Source organism: Crocodylus siamensis, chromosome 10 (assembly GCF_052110815.1).
Source record: "Crocodylus siamensis isolate JL-2025a chromosome 10, ASM5211081v1, whole genome shotgun sequence".
NCBI classification, from domain to species: Eukaryota; Metazoa; Chordata; order Crocodylia; family Crocodylidae; genus Crocodylus; species Crocodylus siamensis.
In genome coordinates, this window is record NC_143404.1 from 14,382,772 (window position 1) to 14,400,778 (window position 18,007).

Genomic DNA, 18,007 nt, shown 5'->3' on the forward strand with positions numbered 1-18,007 from the left:
ACAAACTTACCTGCTGGGGGGGACACGTATATGATGATCACGTAAGAGCAAATTTACCTTGCATATAATGAATTATGGGTCTAAATATGCTCATTGCATAAGAGTGAATTCACATATGAAGAATCCGCATACATCGAAGGGAACGTGTATTAGATCAGAGGCAAAATAAACACATGAGAGTTGCAAAATTTTACCCATGATTTTTCACAAATTGATTCTTTTGCTTTATTGTGTAATCAGTAGATTTTTTAAAAAGTATACTTGTCATTACCACTTTGAGCAGCCTGCTAACACGGAAATAAAATGAGGATGTTCTGCTTTCAAACTAGAACCATAACTGAAGTTAGTGTTTATGTTCACATTTTTTTCTGAGCTAAAAAATACGGTTGAACAGAAGAATTTCTACCAAGTGATATCTATCAGTTTGGCACACTGAGAGTCAGGCAGTATCATTCAGGCATCCTGGCCAACATGACATTGGCTCCTACTCTGGGAAAAGCAATAATACTGTGAAAAAACATCCAGAACCAACTGTCCACTTCCTACTTCACTGAAGTAAACCCCAACTGTTAAATGGCTAAGGCCAAGTTCCTGTGGTGTTGAGTTAACATGAAATAACAGATCATGTCAAATCTGTTCCTATATTATTGAAATATGCAGCTGGTCTGAATGTATATGCTTTTGTTTTTTGTCTTTATTGCATTTATGACCTGGGGAAAGGAACATATTGCATCTTTAAGATCAGTGCTTTCTAATAACTGTGTTTATCACTACATCCAGTTTTACTTATTTATAACAATCTGTTAACAGATTGGATCTTGTATTTTGTTCTTTCACGTCATCTGTAATTTTGATCTTCCTTCTTTCATAGTTTCATATGGCCTGCTATGCAACATTTAGACCTGCATGAGAGCTTTCCCAAGTCCTGGGAAAATGGCAATGGTTCAGAGTCATATATACAATTAATTTCTATTGTATTGATAATATCAAGAATATCAGCTTAAGACTATCTGAAAGCATTTTACAAAATTTACACTTTTCAATACATGTATTATTTTTGTTCCTATAATGTTTTCATTCACTCTGGATAATGAAACTAACTTCATTTCCTGGCTTTTCCTACCATTGCATATGCCTCTAGTATTTGGATTCATGACATTGCAAGAGATTTTTCCCTTTCAACCCACCTCTCAAGCACCGGGTATTAGTGACCCATGTGTTCAAAATTCATGAGTCAGGCCTTGGAAACTTAGGAGGTCATTAGCTTAAAAATCATGAGATGTTAAACAGTTTGGGCTTTTTAAAATTTGATTCTGGATTTAGAACCTTTCAAAATCTGATTTTTAATCGTTTTTGGAACAGTCACGAAGGATTTTTTCTTTAATGGAAGGTGAGATTTTCATTCGCTTGTCTGGCATCCAGATCTGGGACTTCAAGACCAGGAGATTCTCTGTAAAATTACCAAACAGGACAACTTGTATGGTTATTTTGAACTGTCATGTCCTCCTGCTCTGTAGATATGGAAAAATATTTTAATAAATACATGGTAGCACTGTCATAGCTACCAGACTGGTCTGGGGCATGTGAGAAGTAAGATTTGCAAAGTGACTAAATATCTTTTATTGGACCATCCTGGATAATTAAGAGAGTGAGGAGACAAGCTTTCAGGCTTTAAGTGCTGTTCCTCAGATTCAGAAACACAACAGTTGTAGTCCATGCTAAGGACAAATTAGAACAATTGCTTCAGTTATATCCCGTCATGTTAATGAACTAAATGGTTGAAAGGGAACTGGGCAGTTATTACCTGGGGTGCAAAGAGAAGTCAGGAAATATGGATAGATATGGGTCATAATCCAATTTAGGATCTTGCGGCATACTTATCGGTAGTACTTGTAAAGAGAGTCACTCAAATCCTGTTATGACCCTTCATAGAGAAACCCCGGCTGTTTTCATTGTGGAGTTCTGTGCTCGCATCCAGACCCGTGTGTGCAAGGGAGAGAGGTAGTTATGGAAAGTGGAGGGTGACAGTATTTCTCCAATTGTGTCCAGGCTACCTGCAGAGCTAACTGAGGTGACTGTACAGAACTACATTTTGCCATATTGATGTACTCAGTGAAAAGCCTCACGGTGGGCATTGGATTGGATGCAAAATGAATACGTGAGAATGATGTGCTTCTGTTTCCTTACTGGTTATGTTAACTTATTTCCAGCACTTGACACCAGATATTACATTCAGAAGTCTATCTGTGTTTGTATAGCTACTGTCTTTGTGCATACGGAGTACCTTGAAGTAAATGACATAACTGTCAGCTCTCCCCTTAGTTTTGTTTGCTTGCTGAATTTTTGCTCCAGATACTTGGTCTCCAATGCAAATAAATCTACTACATGTCCTCCTGTTGCCAACACTGATACAACAGCCAATTACTTACATGGCATTTGTCATTGTTCCTAAGCTTTACCTTGGTAATTTTATTTAGACAGGGGCATTTTCTGCTGATAAATCTAGCTAGATTACCAAGTCAGAATGTATTTATTAAAACACCAATTAGATCTTGCTCTCTCATCAATCACAAGGCCTTTAAGTCATGTGTGGATACATAAACTGTTCGAGGCGTTGTGTATGCATGAATGACTGATCTAAATCAAATTGTCACTTTACCAGCGTTACCTTATCTCTAGACCTCGAGGCAATCAATTTTTTATTTACCATATGAATAATGTGTGATATTTTTAAAAGCTTTGACGTGTCATTTTGGTGCTGAAAGGAAAAAATTTGCTTTGCAAGGTTGAACACAAAGGTGAATGTGGAGGTGAAAGAAACAATCCCTGGGATTTTCTTACTACATGAGACTCTTGGAGAATGAACCTGAGTTAGGTGAGTGTAAATCAAGGGTGTAAAATTCATTTCCTGCCCCAGGCTGGATCCAGACTGCAGGGCTCCTCACAGGGCACATTCAGTCCAGTGCATGGGTGGCTTTGTTGTTGGCAGCTGCAGCTCCTGCCTGGTGTAAACTATAGCAGTGGTGGCTCCGGCTCCTGTGGTGATCCCATTCAGGGACAGCAGCTCTGACTCTGGCATGGAGCATGCATCGATGACTGCTCCGGGTCTGGCATGAGGCATAGGTCATGAGACATGCAGTGGCAGCAGCAGAGCAGGTTTCCAAGAAGCTGGGGCTGCCATGGTGGTGATGGGCAAAGCAACTGGCAGGTGACTGAGGCTGTGTCTGCCCTAGTACGTCCTCCTGCTGCCAATCATGTCCACAGCATCCAAGGATCTCAGATTCTTAAGGAGGCCACCCCCTTGCATTCCCCCAACTTAAAGTAACTGACCGGTAGCCTAGCAGGTCAGATGTAGCGGTTTTGTGGGCCACGCATTAACACCCCTGTTGTGGAAAATACTAGAGCTGTGCGAAATTTCAGCAGTTTTGTTTTGGAGGTGTTTTAGGCCATTTTGGCACCCGAAACACTGAATCCAAATTGAAACGGAAGGCTCCAAAACAGCTCTGAAATGAATCGGAAGGCTCCAAAATATTTTGGAAATGTTTTCGAGAATTTTGGAGTTTCAGAGCTGGGCTTGCAGGGAAACAAAAACTAAGAAGAGGGATGTTGGGGATGACTGCTCTAATATTGATATCTAGCTCCCGGTTCAATTCCTTAGCTCTCTGATCATTTCCCTAGCTCTACCTTGGGGGGCACGGGCCCCTGATCTGCGCTCGAGGTTTCAACAGGCTGCTGCGGTGCTCACAGCAGCAGCTGCTTGGCGCAGCCCACGCCAAGCACTGGGAAGATTGTGCTGTTGCCGCTGGCCCCCGCCTGCAGCGGCAGCCTGCACAGCGCACAGATCTGGGGGCCCACACCCCCAGAAAGAGCTGGGGGAATCAAACTGGGGGCTGGGCAATCGAACAAGGAGCTGGGGAATCAAACCAGGGGTTGGGGAATTGATCCGGGGGCTGGGCAACTCGTAGTATGTGACCTGGCTCTGCAAGGAGCAGAGATCCATGCTGAGGGTCTCCTCCCTTCCACTGCCTGCCCCATACAGCCCCAGATCTCTGCTCCCTGCAGAGCCAGGTCATGTGGCAGGGACCAGCACTGCCCTGCTGTGCAACCTGGCTCTGCAGGGAGCAGAGATCCGCACTGGGGTCTCCTCCCTGCCACTGCCCACCCCGTGCAGCCCCAGATTTCCTTGTGGAGCCAGGTCATGTGGCAGGAATCAGCACTGCCCTGACATGCAACCTGGCTCCACAGGGACCAAAGATCTGTGCCAGGGTCTCCTGGCCACCGCTGTCCACCCTGCACAGCACCACGTCACTGGGGCAGCGTGGGGTGAGCAGTGGTGGTGAGGCGACCCCCCTGCGTGGATCTCTGCTCCAGAGCCATGTGGCAGGAACCAGCAGGCTTGCTCACCACTCTGCGCTGCTTCCCTGCCCTGTAACCCAGCATGACAGGGATCACAGATCCTTGCAAGTGTATCCTCTCTCGCATGGAGGGCAGCAGCCCTCCCCCACCCCCAGATGAGTCACCCACAGCCTCGTCCTTCACCCTACTGGGGCCCTGCAGCCCCTAGCCCCAAGTCCCTCCCAGCTGGGTAGGTAGGGCTGTGTGAAGCTTCCCTTGCATCCTGTTCAAAACAGATTTGGAGGAGATTGGGCCGAAACAAAACAGGACAGTGATCTGAAAAGCCAATATGAATCACAGTCCTTCAAAATGGCTGAAACCAAATTGAAATACCACTGTTTCGCACAGCCCTAGAAAATGCTGTTTTGAGCCAAATAGCTGCTGGGGTTAATGAGATAGATCCTCCTTCTGCTGCTTATTTTTTGAGGGTGATCACCTTCCAATGTGATTTGCTTTAGGGCTGTGCAAGGCTTTGGACCGTGCTTTGGATCCTCAGAAGCTTTGAACCTTTGGCATCCAAAGCAGCATGTCCAGATCAAAGTGCTGGCTTCATTAGGCTTTCTGAAGTGATTTGGAGAGCTTCCAATCGGCTTCAGAGAAGCTTTGGACCCGCTTTGGAGCCATAGGGTATAATGGGGAGTCAATGAAATATCTATAACTTTGTTGTTTGTTTTCTGATTTGGATGAAACTTGCAGGGGTTCTAGCCTCTGCTGAGGACATGAAGCCTACCAAGCTTCAAGAAGATCAGTGCAGGGTGTCGGAGGAAACTGCACCCCAAATTCGTGAAAGAAAAACTCATGTCATGTCTATGTGTTACACCACAGGGGAGTGAAAACTGCAGGGGTGGCAGCCCCTGCTCAGGCCACAAAGCCTGCCAAATTTCAAGAAGATACGTGCAGGGGCTTGGGAGGAACTGCATCTCTAGCTGCTGACAGGCAAAACTCGTGACATGGGTGCTTGTGCAACTGTCTGTCTTGGGGTGCGGGGGAGAAATGGGGACTACTGCAGGCCTGGCTGCTAAGTTACTGTGTTACCAGTTACTAGTTACTCATGATTCACTCAGGGACCAGCTCAATACACAGTATCTAGCTACTACATAATGAGTTAATGAGCAAGGATTAACACCTACACAGCCATAGACCAAGGAGAGGAAAGAATCGATACAGACAATCAACTGTCCCAAGACGGACACAATCAGTTGCACAAGCACCCGTATCATGAGTTTTGTGTAGGCAGCTAGGGGTGCAGGGCCCCATAACCGAAACTCCCCCTGAACCTATCCTTGACAGCTGGCAGGTTTCGTGGCCTCAGCAGAGGCCACCACCCCTGCAGCTTTCACCCTGCTGCACCTTAACACACACACTGTCACCCATTTCACGAGTTTTGCTTGTCTGCAGCTTGAGGTACAGTTCCCCTGAAACCCCTGCACTTATCTCCTTGAAACTTGGCAGGCTTTGTGGCCTGAGCAGGGGCCACTACCCCTCCAGTTTTCACCCCCTTTTGGTGTAACACGTATGTGTGACATCAGTTTTGCTTTCAAGTTTCTTCCAAATCAGACAAAAAACAACAGAGTTACACATATTTCATTGATTCACATTATACCCTAAGGCTGGATCTCCGAGGCAGCTCCGAAGCTTTGAAGCTGCTTTGGCTGGATCAAAGTGGGAAATTGATCTGAAACTCTGAATCGGATCCCTGGCATCCGGAGCAGCCGGATCCAAAGCCGGATCGAATAGCTGCCTACTCCCACAGGCCTAATTTGCTTAGTGTTCAGTATATCTTTTAAAACTTAGCATTGGTTTCCATAATGGCATGTAAGCATGTATAGTTTCTAAAGCTTTTCTAAGTTCTTGGACCTCACCCCCATCTTTTCTGTTGTTTATCTGTGGCACCCCAGGAGACCTTTATCTGGACTTAGTGATCCAGGGAGCTCCTGCCACTCTTACATTAAGCCATAACTCCAGAATGATGAATGGAAGGTGATCTCATAAATGGAGAGAGAAAGAATGGAAGCAAGAAGGGGTTATAGGGACAAAGACTATTGGGACTTGAAAATAACCAGTGGGAAAAACGTCTTGGAAAACGGACACTAGAGGGAGTATGAAGTGAAAGAGAAAAAACAGAGAGGCTGGATGAAGAGAATGACAGAAGGGGAAGATTAAGGGGAGAAATTAAAAAAAGGGCAAAATGGGGCTGTGGAAACGGGAACAAAAGGACAAAGACTCAGAAGAATGGAGAGCAAACAAAGTCAGGGAACAGTGTGCAACAAAAATAAGGACATGTTTAAAACTGTGCCATTCTCAGACCTTTACCTGGTTTCATTCTAGATATGGACTGGACTAGAGTGCTCAGGATATTGAAAACATCCTAGCCTACTTGATAAATAGCTTCTGATGGATGGCTTCTTTGACCTGTTTAAGGACTCATTGATCATTTCAAGCTATGATAGCTCCTGTAACTCATGTTATAAAATATACCACCGGAGAACTGGGAATCCCTGTTGTACAATAATGTACACCACTGCTTTCTAGAATAGATGATTCATAAGCCTTCAGAAATCACACTGTTGGCATTATACTCTTACATGTGCACTATGCCCTGTGCTTCTGCAATAACATTCTAGTTTGTGACCCAGCCAGTCTGTTCCTTTCTGTGATCATTCTGATAACATTGGAAGCAAGGCTACCGTCCTGCTAATACTAATGTTTTTCTGAGTAAGAAAACTCACTTGTGACTTTTGATTACTAATTCATTTCAATTTCCATATCTATAGCAACAAACCTGCCATTCATTGTTCTGTGTATGGCAGTCTCAAAAAAGCCCCACAAAACCTCAGCAAGTGGATATGAAAAATTTAGAAGCTCGATAAAATTAGTACGACTCTGAAAGCAACAAGCTTTTCATATCAAGAATGTAAGAGCGGAGGATAAAAGCTGATCAGAAAAAGAGAATTTGCATCCCACAGGCAATTATCACATTTCAGAATTTGCTTTAATTCCAAATGAGAGAGAAAAAAATTAAATCATTTTATTGTGGAATAGAAGCTTGGTAAATTTTGATTTTGAAACTTTTTAGTTTGATAAGGTCAACTCATTTTGTTTTGATAATACTGAAATGGTATCATAACTTACCAAATATCTGTACTATAATAACATTAATATTATAATATGAAAATCAAAACAAAATGAGAAAGTTGAAATGATTCATTTATATGCTTTCCTGTTGAAAGTTTCATCCAACTTGGCATGCTCCTGCTATAAACCTTTCAGATTCCAATAAGACTTAGTTTTCTAATGATCAATGGATTACATACAAATTTTTCTTCACCAGTCCTTAGGCTTATCTGAGGCTTCCAAAAATTCCAGTACAGCCATTTTTCAGCTAGAAGGTGCACCTAGGAAAACAGTCAGGTATCCAGGTTGTACCTGTACTGGTCTAGACGAAAAGACAATCTTTTCTCCAATGCCTGATGAAGGGTGTTTATGCCCGAAAGCTTTCAATTAAAGAATTTTTTTTGCAAAAATCTTGTTGGTCTAATAAAAGATATCATCTCTACTACAAGTCCTGCCTGATCGCCTTAGGAAAAAAGGCACATTCTGCCCATTTAGCAGCAACAAGATATCTTAAAGGGATCTGTTTTCCCTAATATCATCCATGATTACTTGGGCAAGAACTGTTAGGGCTGTGCGAAGCTTCAGGTGTTGATTCAATTCAGAGGTGATTCGGCCTGATTTGGTGGCCGAATCTCCAAATCTGAATGGAATCAGGGGACCAATAAAAAGTAATGAATTGATTCAAAGCTCTCTGAATCTTTGGAAAAGCTTTGGAGAGCTTCAATGATTTGGGCAGTCCCCACATGCTGCAGTAGGGAGCTAGAGCCAGACTTGGAGCTGGTAAATAGGGGATGGGGGGATGAGGGCTGGAGGAGCGGGGAGGGGACCATGGGGGGACCCCTGCCCGCTCCCCCACCCCTTCCCGCTCCCCCAGCCCCACATGGGTGCACTGTCCACTCCAGCTCCTGGTGTTTGGAAAAAAAAAAGCCCAGACTCACCGGGTGCTGCCAGGCAGGGGACAATCCCTGCTGCCCCCCACTGCATGGAGGGTTCTACCATGAGCCCCCAGCCCCCTCCCCATGGCTGTCCCACCCACCCCAGCTCTCAACCCTTTAAGAAAACAACCAACCTCAAACTCACCAGCTCTGCAGTGGCTTCGGGGGGCTTGTGCAAGAGCCCCCCACATGGCATGGGGCAGCAGGGAACAGCAGGAATCACCACCCCCCCACTGGGCAGGAACAGGTGATTTAGGGGTGTTGGGGTTTTTTTAAAGGGCCACAGCTGGGGTGGGTGGGGCAGCCATTGCCAGGCTGGGAAAGTGGGCAGGGGGTGGGCCTATGTGGATTTGGCTGCTGCTGAATCTCCAAATCAGATTTGGCCGAATCAGTTTGGGACAGTGATTCAAATCACCAAATTGAATCACTATCCCCTTAGCTGAATCCGAAGCGAATACTAGCCACTTGGCACAGGCTTCATCACTATACCATTTCTCCGATTCATGAGCATGCCTGCTGACTGACTCCCGCTCTCCTGGAAATGAAGCACTGGTGGTGTTCCCCATCAGTGCCCTCAAAGTCTTTATCTTGGACTGCTTGAAAGAGGCTTAGTTCATTTGGAGCAGGAGCAAGTGGGTAGAGCATACTCTAGAGTGGTGTTCCAGAACTGCTGGGGAAGTGATGTAGAAACATTATGCTAAGGTACCCACATATGACATCAGAGCTAGAATCCACCATCCACCACACAAACAACAGTAATAAATGTGGCCTCAGACAATCTGTTAGGTCATATATTAGCCCAAAACCCACCAGTGAAAAATTGTTCCCTTCTATAATATATTCTCCAGCATTTAATTCAACATGCTGAAAACACATTCATGGAACCCAGCGGAGGGATGCCATGCACGTAAGAAGGTATTTGCACCAACAGTGCAAACTTTTATTTAATTGCAGGCAGGAATGCATAAAAAGTTGCCTTTGATGAGTGAAAATCAGAACCATGGATACAAACCCTGAGTTGGTTAGAAGTCATGATTTTTCCTCTACAGTTCCTAATTCTTGAGGATTTTAAAGTATTCTGTCAAATATCTACTGCATTCCCCAGGTTGTAAATTATTGGGAAGAAAGGGAAATAGATTTCTTTTGGTGAAATGCTTTCATGGGGTGGGTCCCCATGTGCAGGAGGGGTGTACAGTTTGTGTTGCCACAAAACGCATGCGGGGAACGTGAAAATGTGCACCTCACTGCAAATTAGCAGCGTGGTGGCAAAATTTGTTAACAGGAATTCATGATTAAAAAAAAAGACTCGGAGGAAAAAGGTGGCACAGAGCATGCGTTAGTAGCATGCCCTGGAACAAACAGAGGGCTGGCTGTTCAGAGCAATGTGCTGGCTGCTGGCTAGGCTCCAGGCTGTTGGATCTATACTCCTGCTGTACCAGAACACCAGGTAATACTGCTGGGGCTAGCACTGGTGTTGGCCCCAGGCTGCTCTATCCTACCTTGGACAATTTGCTGTATGCCGAAGTGCACGTTCAGGGGCATGAGGTGGGACATAAAGCAATGGCACAAATTTGTGCCGCTGCTATCTGCCTGTATAGCTGTATCCTCATGACCACAAACGTTTGTTTCCCTGGGAACAAGAAGCAGTGGCGTACCCATGCCACAAGCCCTCTGATGCACACCAAGTTACCCCGGGATGGGTAGAGGAGGCTGGGTCCAAAAACTGTTGGCTCTCCCAGCCTCACCTGTGGTTCTGGGGGGCTCAGGGACCTGCAGCTGTGGTGCTCCTGCAGCTGGGAGTGTGGCCAGCAGCTAGAGTATGGCTCCAGCAGGTCAGGCTCCAGTTTTGGGTGGCATACATTGCTGTCATGTGCGCCACCCCACTTTTTTAAGGCACATTTTTTTTGACCCTGGGATTCCATGCTGCAAGGTAGAAGCATGGGGAATGCCTGCATGTGCAGTGTGTGGAGCCACATCCCACATGTCCACACACATCTGGACACAGCCTGTAGGTGCATGCTTTTGCATGTGGGAACTCGCTCATGGTGACTATCATTTGACATCCTCCAATTTGTTTTTTTGCGGGGAGGGGGAGGGTTAAACATCACATGATTCTAATTATTTATGTTTCTAGAAATATTAATATCCGTTACATGAATTCCAGTATAAAGGCAGGCTTTTGCATGTCATTCTGCTACGTTAGAAAAAGCTTTCTCATGTGCCCCTACAAAATTGGCAGGCTTAGTTCATTGCACATTATCAGTGGTTAGCGTTTGAATAGTCAGATTTTCTGTTGATGGGGAAGGGTTATCTAATTACCATCTCTTCATCAGGTTATTTATCACCTGCTTATAACCATGGTATCTGAGCATGCTAGTAGCTGAGATGGACTTACAATGCCTAGACTCAAGGTCCATAAACAATTTTTCAGAAAAAATGCTCTATTGGTTTTGGATTTGAGGGTTCTGTGCTAATCTGGTAATTTTTCTTTGAAAACTCATAACTGCTATCATCTCAGGAGATTTATATGTATAGGAATCAGACCCCTTGGAAGGTTTTCACATTTCCCTACTTGCTGAGGGGGTGTTTGTTGGAATGGACAGAGAGAAGAGAAATATTGAATGGCTGATATTTTATGTGTGTGGTTTATGTGCTTAGTGCTTCTTTAAAAACATTTCTCAATGCTTCTGATAATAGAAATAATTATAATTAGGGCATTGGGAAGAGATGCTCTGAGATCAGGGAGGAGAAGTAAGACAGTAAGGCTAGAATTAATTAGCCCCTTTATCCAAGAATCTCAAAACATTTAAGCATTAATTAATAAATCTTGTGGTTAAATTAGTGGTCTATCCATTTTATTGACAGGAAGGATAATCCTCTGTTTAAGATACTGGGACTAAGTCTGCCATGGTCTTCCTGTATTCCTTTGGCCAAGTTTTAGCCTAGCTCCTCAAAAATATTTTTGAACTTAATTCCATTGATTTCATGGGAATTATATACTAAACATCTTTGGAGGATGCAGGCCTCAGTCATTTTGTTCTTTGGCTTCTGTCTGTGAAATGGAGACTTCTTTATCCTTTGATTAGAAATTTTTGTGGATGTATTGTCCCTAAGTACTAGACTTGTGCAAAGCCAAGCACAATGGGCTCCCTATCTCAGGTCCTCCAGGAATGACTGTAATACAGATAACAGTGATGCTAACATTGATGGGCAACTAATGCAAATACTCCCATCAGGTCCACGGTAGAAGCATTATTATAGCATTCACTGGGTGCTTCTATATGTGCAATTAATGTAAAGCAATAAACTCTGGCACATATCATGCAAGAGTTTATTGCTCCCAGGCACCACATCTTCACGTGCACATTGAGCTGTGTCGGATCAGCCTGCCAGCTCAGGGCTGCTCCTCCCCTGGCTCAGTGTACTGTGGAGAGGCTGGCTGGGGCATGAGGTTGCTCCGGTATGGGGCTAGCGGGTAGGCAGCCCCTTCACTGAAGCACCCTTCTCCCCTAAATGTCTCCTGTAGATGCAACCACCATTGACAAATTCAATGACCTGCCTAAAGCACCATAGCAAATGTGGGAGAGAACTGCATGCAGAAAACAGAGTCCCTTGCTATACCAGCAGATCCTTGTGATGTCTCTCTCACCACTTCTTGCTTTGTACTGTCTTCCGCCACCCTTAACTGGAGAGATGTTGCAAACCCTGCTCCAGGGGAAGATGCCACCTTGCATCCTTTGCATCAGAACAGTATGATCTGATATATGCTTTACTGGGGTCCTTGGTCTGATGTTTGACTGAGAGAACAGGGTTACTTTCTGAGTAAGGAAAAGTGTGCCCTGCCTTGTTGAACCATGTGTTCCTGCCCCCCCCCATACTTTATTAATACATCAGAATCATTGCACCTATTTAATCATTGCACCTATTTGTAATGCAATGAACCTTCAGTTTGATAAAGAAGGACCTTCCTCCTGGCAGGGTGCTAACATCCCAGGGATTACAATGGCCCTGCTGGGCAGGAGGTGTGTCTTTCCTCTTCCTGACGTCTTCAAGGAAGAGCAGTAGACTCTGACAATTTGTGAAATTGTTTTCCACTTTCCAACACATTGAAGCCTAATCGTTTCCCACAGTGAAACGAGACTATCCACTGATTTGGACTCGTGCTCAGTGACATTACGTACCTCTGGTTGTTCGCTTCTCCCTTGGGCTCTAGTGAAATATTTCACAGCAGAACAAAACCCCAAAGAGTATATTTTTTATGCCAACATTTTAACTTGATAGACAAGCATTTGCTATAAAATATTAGAAAGTTTCTAAGTCTGTAAGAATGATGTTCTTCCTGGCCTTCTAGATATGATAGCTCCTTTTTTACATTTGATATGGGATTTAATAACACAATTAATTGTCTTTTCTACTGGGTACATTTGCTATCAGATATCATATTTATGTTACAAATTATGTAGAAGTTCATAACTCATGGAACAGCACCATTTAAGTAAGTTATAATAATCCTTTTAAGGAACAGGAGGGAATATAGATTATGTCTCAGAGGGCTGTGCATCAATTTATTTATTTATGCCTGCATTTTCAGTCAGTTGGGATATGACATTATGCTTTCTGATGTGCTGTCAGGAATTTGATTGCAGAAGGACAAATCTGATAATACAAAAGAATCACCCGAAGCATACTGTTCAGTTTTTACTGTGATGATTAGTAAGTCTGCTTTATTGGTACAAATGCTGCAAGCCAGCACACAGTCAGCAACTGGATTATCAGGGTGTTTACTTTTGTGTAACAGTATCTTTCAGAATGAAATTCCTGGGATGCTGAAGGGTAGTATAAGCTTTAAACTCTTTATGGGAAAGTCCCTCTTTGGGAAAAGGGCCGTACATCTGATGGAATAGCGCACCTGTGATGAACCGACTGGATTGTAATCTTAAACTCTGACTCTACTTCAGGTTTTTAATTGCATTTCCCCCTCTCTGGCCCCCTCTGCTTTCTACTAGCGTGAAGGAGTTAGGATCAGCAGAATGCTTAAGTTGAAAATCAATAAGTACTTCCCAGCAGTCAAATCTATTGTCCTGGAAATCACATTTCAAAGACTTGGGGGAAGCCCAATTGCTTGAATCCTTTCAAAATGACCATTTATAAGTTATCCAAATTAGGACGTACACAAAACTAGAACTCTTGGTTCCAAAATGATACCTTTTATCAGACCAACTGGAAAATGGCAAGAAAATAGTCCTTTTCTGCAAGCTTCAGGATCAAAGTCCCTTTGTCTTTGATCCTGAAAGCTTACAGAAAAGGATGATTTTCTTGCCACTTTCTAGTTGGTCTAATAAAAGATATCATTTTGGAACCAAAAGTTCTAGCTTTTTGTATGTCTTTTTGTCTCAGACCAACACGGCTACCAAGTACAGCCCCAAATTAGGGCAAACATTCCTAGGGACTTTCTGATACAAAAGCGCCCCCCGTCACACACATTTCAAGTTCCTTCCACATATTATCCATAGCTCTGTTCTTGAAAACAGTTTTGGCTAAACGTTTCCAAAAAAAAAAAAATCACCTTGAATCACCTGGCATATAAAAATTAATCCCAATTTGTCTGAATCTGGCAATTTTATAAAAACCTGAAAAGTTATAATGGTAAAAGTATCAAGCACCCCCTTCTGAGATCTGTATTCTGGGCCTGATTCTTATGTAACTACAGCATTATCACTCTTTCATCCTTTGTGGCATATGGTTTTAACTATAAAGGCCTTGCGGAGAGAACAAAGCTAAAATCTAAAGTAATGCATAATCTAATTTCCTTCAAGCACTTTCCTTACTTGAAATAATCTAGTATGAAAGTCCAGTATCTTGAGCCCTACCAAGGTGTGAAGCAAGTGCTCGACTCCCACTGGATAACTGGGAGGCTTCTTGTTTGGATGGTTTGGGTGCCTGTTTCTCCACTGCCTGCCCCTCTGCTTTTTTATATGGAGAAATTAATAATGAACCATTTGGACATTGCCATACATTCTGGAACCGTACAACATGACATTGTCTCTTGGGGTCTGTCTCTATTTTTTGTCTTCCATTTCTTGAAGGACTTTAGCCTAAGGTCCCAGCCACTTTGGAAATCCCTCAAGATTTCCTGTGAATGGAGCGAACCAAAGAGTCTTTCTCGAGTAAAACCCATGCTGAAGCATCTCATTCTGAATTTCACTTCTTCCAGAGATGATTTACATTTAGAACATCAAGACAGAGCTTGGATATGAGATCTGTCAGTTTAAAATATGCCCGTACAGGCTTCAAGGATGCTGCCGTGGGTGGATCTGTCAATCAGAAATTGTATCAAGAATGGCACTGGAGTGAGAAGAGACATAGTTTAAAGACAGCATAGTTTAAGCTCCTCATTGTAGTCAAAATGGCAAGGAACTTCAGTCTTTTTCTGTAGTTTCTGAAGCACCTCTGCCATGTCTCACACTTTAGTTGCAGGGAAATTGGGAAGAGTTCTTTTTTCTGAGGCTCAGGAGAGTAACCCTTTGCTTGATGAGTTTCAAGCCAGAGCATTAGGGACATTCAGACAAATCTGCATGTGGAATCTTTTGGGAAGATGAATGGGTGAGGCTTATAGTTAGGGATCCACTCTATTCACAATTGTGTGTTATTTGTGGAAACCGTGAGAAAAAGTGGTTTCTGTGAACCCTACAGAAATGGCAATCCCTGAAATTTTGGCATGGAATCACTAGGGGGGAAAAAAAAAATCATACTAAAAATCAAATGCTAGCTCCTCAGTGAGAGCCAGCCATCCTCAGGGCTGCTGCGGTCTGGCCTCGCAGCCAGTGGGGGGTGGAAGCTGCTGGCATGAAGGGGAGGAGCAAAGATGGCAGCTACTCCCTACCGCTTGCTGCTGATTGGCCGAGAGGGCTAGCCATATGATGCTTCTCTAACAATCAGCAGCAAGGGATGGGACCGCACAATGGGTAGACTGCGTGGCCAATCAGAGGTGAGGGGCAGGGCTGCAGGGGCTCCTTAACCAATCAGTAGTGGGAGGGGAGTTGTGAAAAGACTGCAAAAATGGTGCCACAGGCTGCAAGTGGCCCATGATTATTTTTTTTTTGCCTGGTGTGGTATAGGTAGATTCCTACCTATAGCCTTGGCAAGAAACAGGAGGTGTATGAAAGGAGAGTGGGTAGTGACAGCTTTGCATACAGGTGAATGGGACCATGGCAGCTTCACTGGGGATTGCAGCAGGGATCTCAGGATCACAAGACTGGTGAAAATTTTCTGAAGTTAGATTGAAGAAATTAGGTAATTTTTACTTCTAAAAATGTGTTGAAAATGTGTAAGATCAGCAGTGTTTAAAACTGGACTGAGCAGAGTAATAAAAGATGTTCTGGAGGGAGCACTCCTGTATTGGCTGGTAGTAAAATGGTCTAATTCATCTTTACTTGTAATTTCAGTGAGCACAGTGGAATGCTGTCTACAGCAATGAAGTATTGTCAGCTGAGTGTTACATTCGTCATTCAGACAGAGGTATCTGTATAATTAGCTGAACAGGAGGCTGTTGTAGCAACAGAGGTATAAAGTCTACACTTTCCAAAGAGGACTTCAAGGACTGTTCAGCAGTGCTCAAATTCCAGTGATGAGATCAGCTCTCTGCATTTTGTCTTGCAGCTGGTAATCTGACAGACGTTCAGGCCACTCCCCATCTTGATTTCTGCCCACTTTTAGAGTGAGTGCTTCAGAGCAGACTTCCTAATGAAGATATGAGCAGAGAACAGATGTCTCAGGAGGAGCCAAGGCATGTTCTATGAGATTCAGCTCTTCGAGGGAAATTAATGGAGAGCATAGCACATACTTGAAAGCAGGTGCAAGGGGGAAAGGGAAGATCATTAAAAGGCGAAAACATAACTTGAGCAGAACCTTATTAATAAAACAAACTCTAATCATGGAGGGTCTGAATGGAATAAAAGCATTCAGGAACCACTGAAATATTATTAAACCTTGTGTGATAACTAGTAATGGCCACTTAGTGACATCACTCCCAGCTTTTCAAGTTCCTAATAAAATCCTGCAGTTTGATTGATTCATTTAGGCCAAAAGAAATTTTCAGAGTGAAGGGCTTCCTATCTGAATCAGTATTTTTTTAGAACAGTTCTGAGTTGCAACTGCCCTCCTTCCTCCCTGTACTCAAAAAGGAAATACTGAGGGAAAAGACATTGGGCTAAGTGCTGCAATCATGCCATAAAATCTTGGCCCTGTGCTATGCAGGAGGTCAAACCAAGTAATGATGATGGTCCTGCCTGGCTTTAAAATCTGTTAACCTGTGAAAAGGGCAGCCTTATATGCAGGGTTGATATTCACTTTAAAAGAACTCCTTGGGTTAGTACAGACGGTCAAAAAGCCCAAGGCGGAACCGATTCAGTCTTCACAGGTGTCTCTAAGTTGCATAGTTTGGACTGATAGTGAACTGAACTGATGTTCACTTTTCGGTTGGGAAAGGCAGGCAGGTGCCTGCACTGGCCCAGGCATGAAGGTAGAGGCACTAGAGCATGGCTCCCAGCCTGCCAGCCATTGTGAGCACAGCCAAATGAGGCCATCCCCAATTGGCTGCCCAGCACCCCCCCGCCCCGAACCTCCTGCTGTCCCCCCCACAGGGTGTTCCCTGTCCAGGTACCAGCTCACATGGGGGGAAGCTTCTGCCTCAGGGGGGTTTCCCTGGCCTGGCCCAGGGTCCTGCAGCTTGGGGCAGCCCCGGGGAGCCAAGGGGTATTCCCCTCCCCTTCTCCCTTATGGTTGCTTGTCTCAGCTGCTGCCACATGTGGGAGGGGGAAGGAGTCCCCGAGCTGGGTGCCTGTCTGCACAGCCTCCACCTTGGAGGACTTCCCCCCACCCTGGTCTGGGGGACTCCTTCCCCCTCTCACCTATGGCAGTGGCTAAGCCAAGCAGTTACAGGAGGAGTGGAAGAAGGGGGAATTCCCATCCGCTTCTGGGATAACCCTGGGCTGGGGTAGGGGAAGCCTCCTGATGCAAGGGCTCCGCCATGCCCAGCTGTGTGGACAGGCATCTGGCCCTGGGGACTCCTGCTGCCTCCCACCTGTGGCAGTGGCTGGGCAGAAGAAATTCCCTGGGGCTGCCCCAGGCTGGGGGATCACAGGGTGGGTGTAGCCCCCCAAGCTGGGGGCTCTCTCCATGTGGGTAAACACCTGGCAGCTCTGCCCTCACCTGCAATAGGACTGTAGCAGCTCAGGGTCAGGGCCAGCTAGGCACTGTGCAGCAGAGTGTGTGCTGTGGTCCAGAGGGCCGCCATGCGAGTGGGGCTTTGTGGAGGAGGTGTAAAGCATCCTGGGATGCTGAGAGGCCTGGGGGGAAACTTGGATCAGGAGGGGATCTGGGATAGAAGTTAGATAGATTGGTTTAACCTAAATCAGTTAAGTCTGATGCTACATCCATCCAGGTTTATCTTAAACTAGTTTTGACCATTTTGAAACAGGTCTATGTGCACTGAACTTTTGTTCTTTTTCAGGTTTAAACCAGTTTCTCATCACTTGTACTGGTTTATGTGTAATTTCTGTCCC

General features: G+C 44.6%; 1 protein-coding gene across 2 annotated transcripts in view; it reads left to right on the forward strand.

The window, feature by feature from the left end:
• Positions 1 to 18,007, forward strand: part of KCTD16 (potassium channel tetramerization domain containing 16) — a 211,333-nt gene that overhangs the window by 150,222 nt on the left and 43,104 nt on the right. The gene's annotated exons all lie outside the window — the stretch shown is intronic.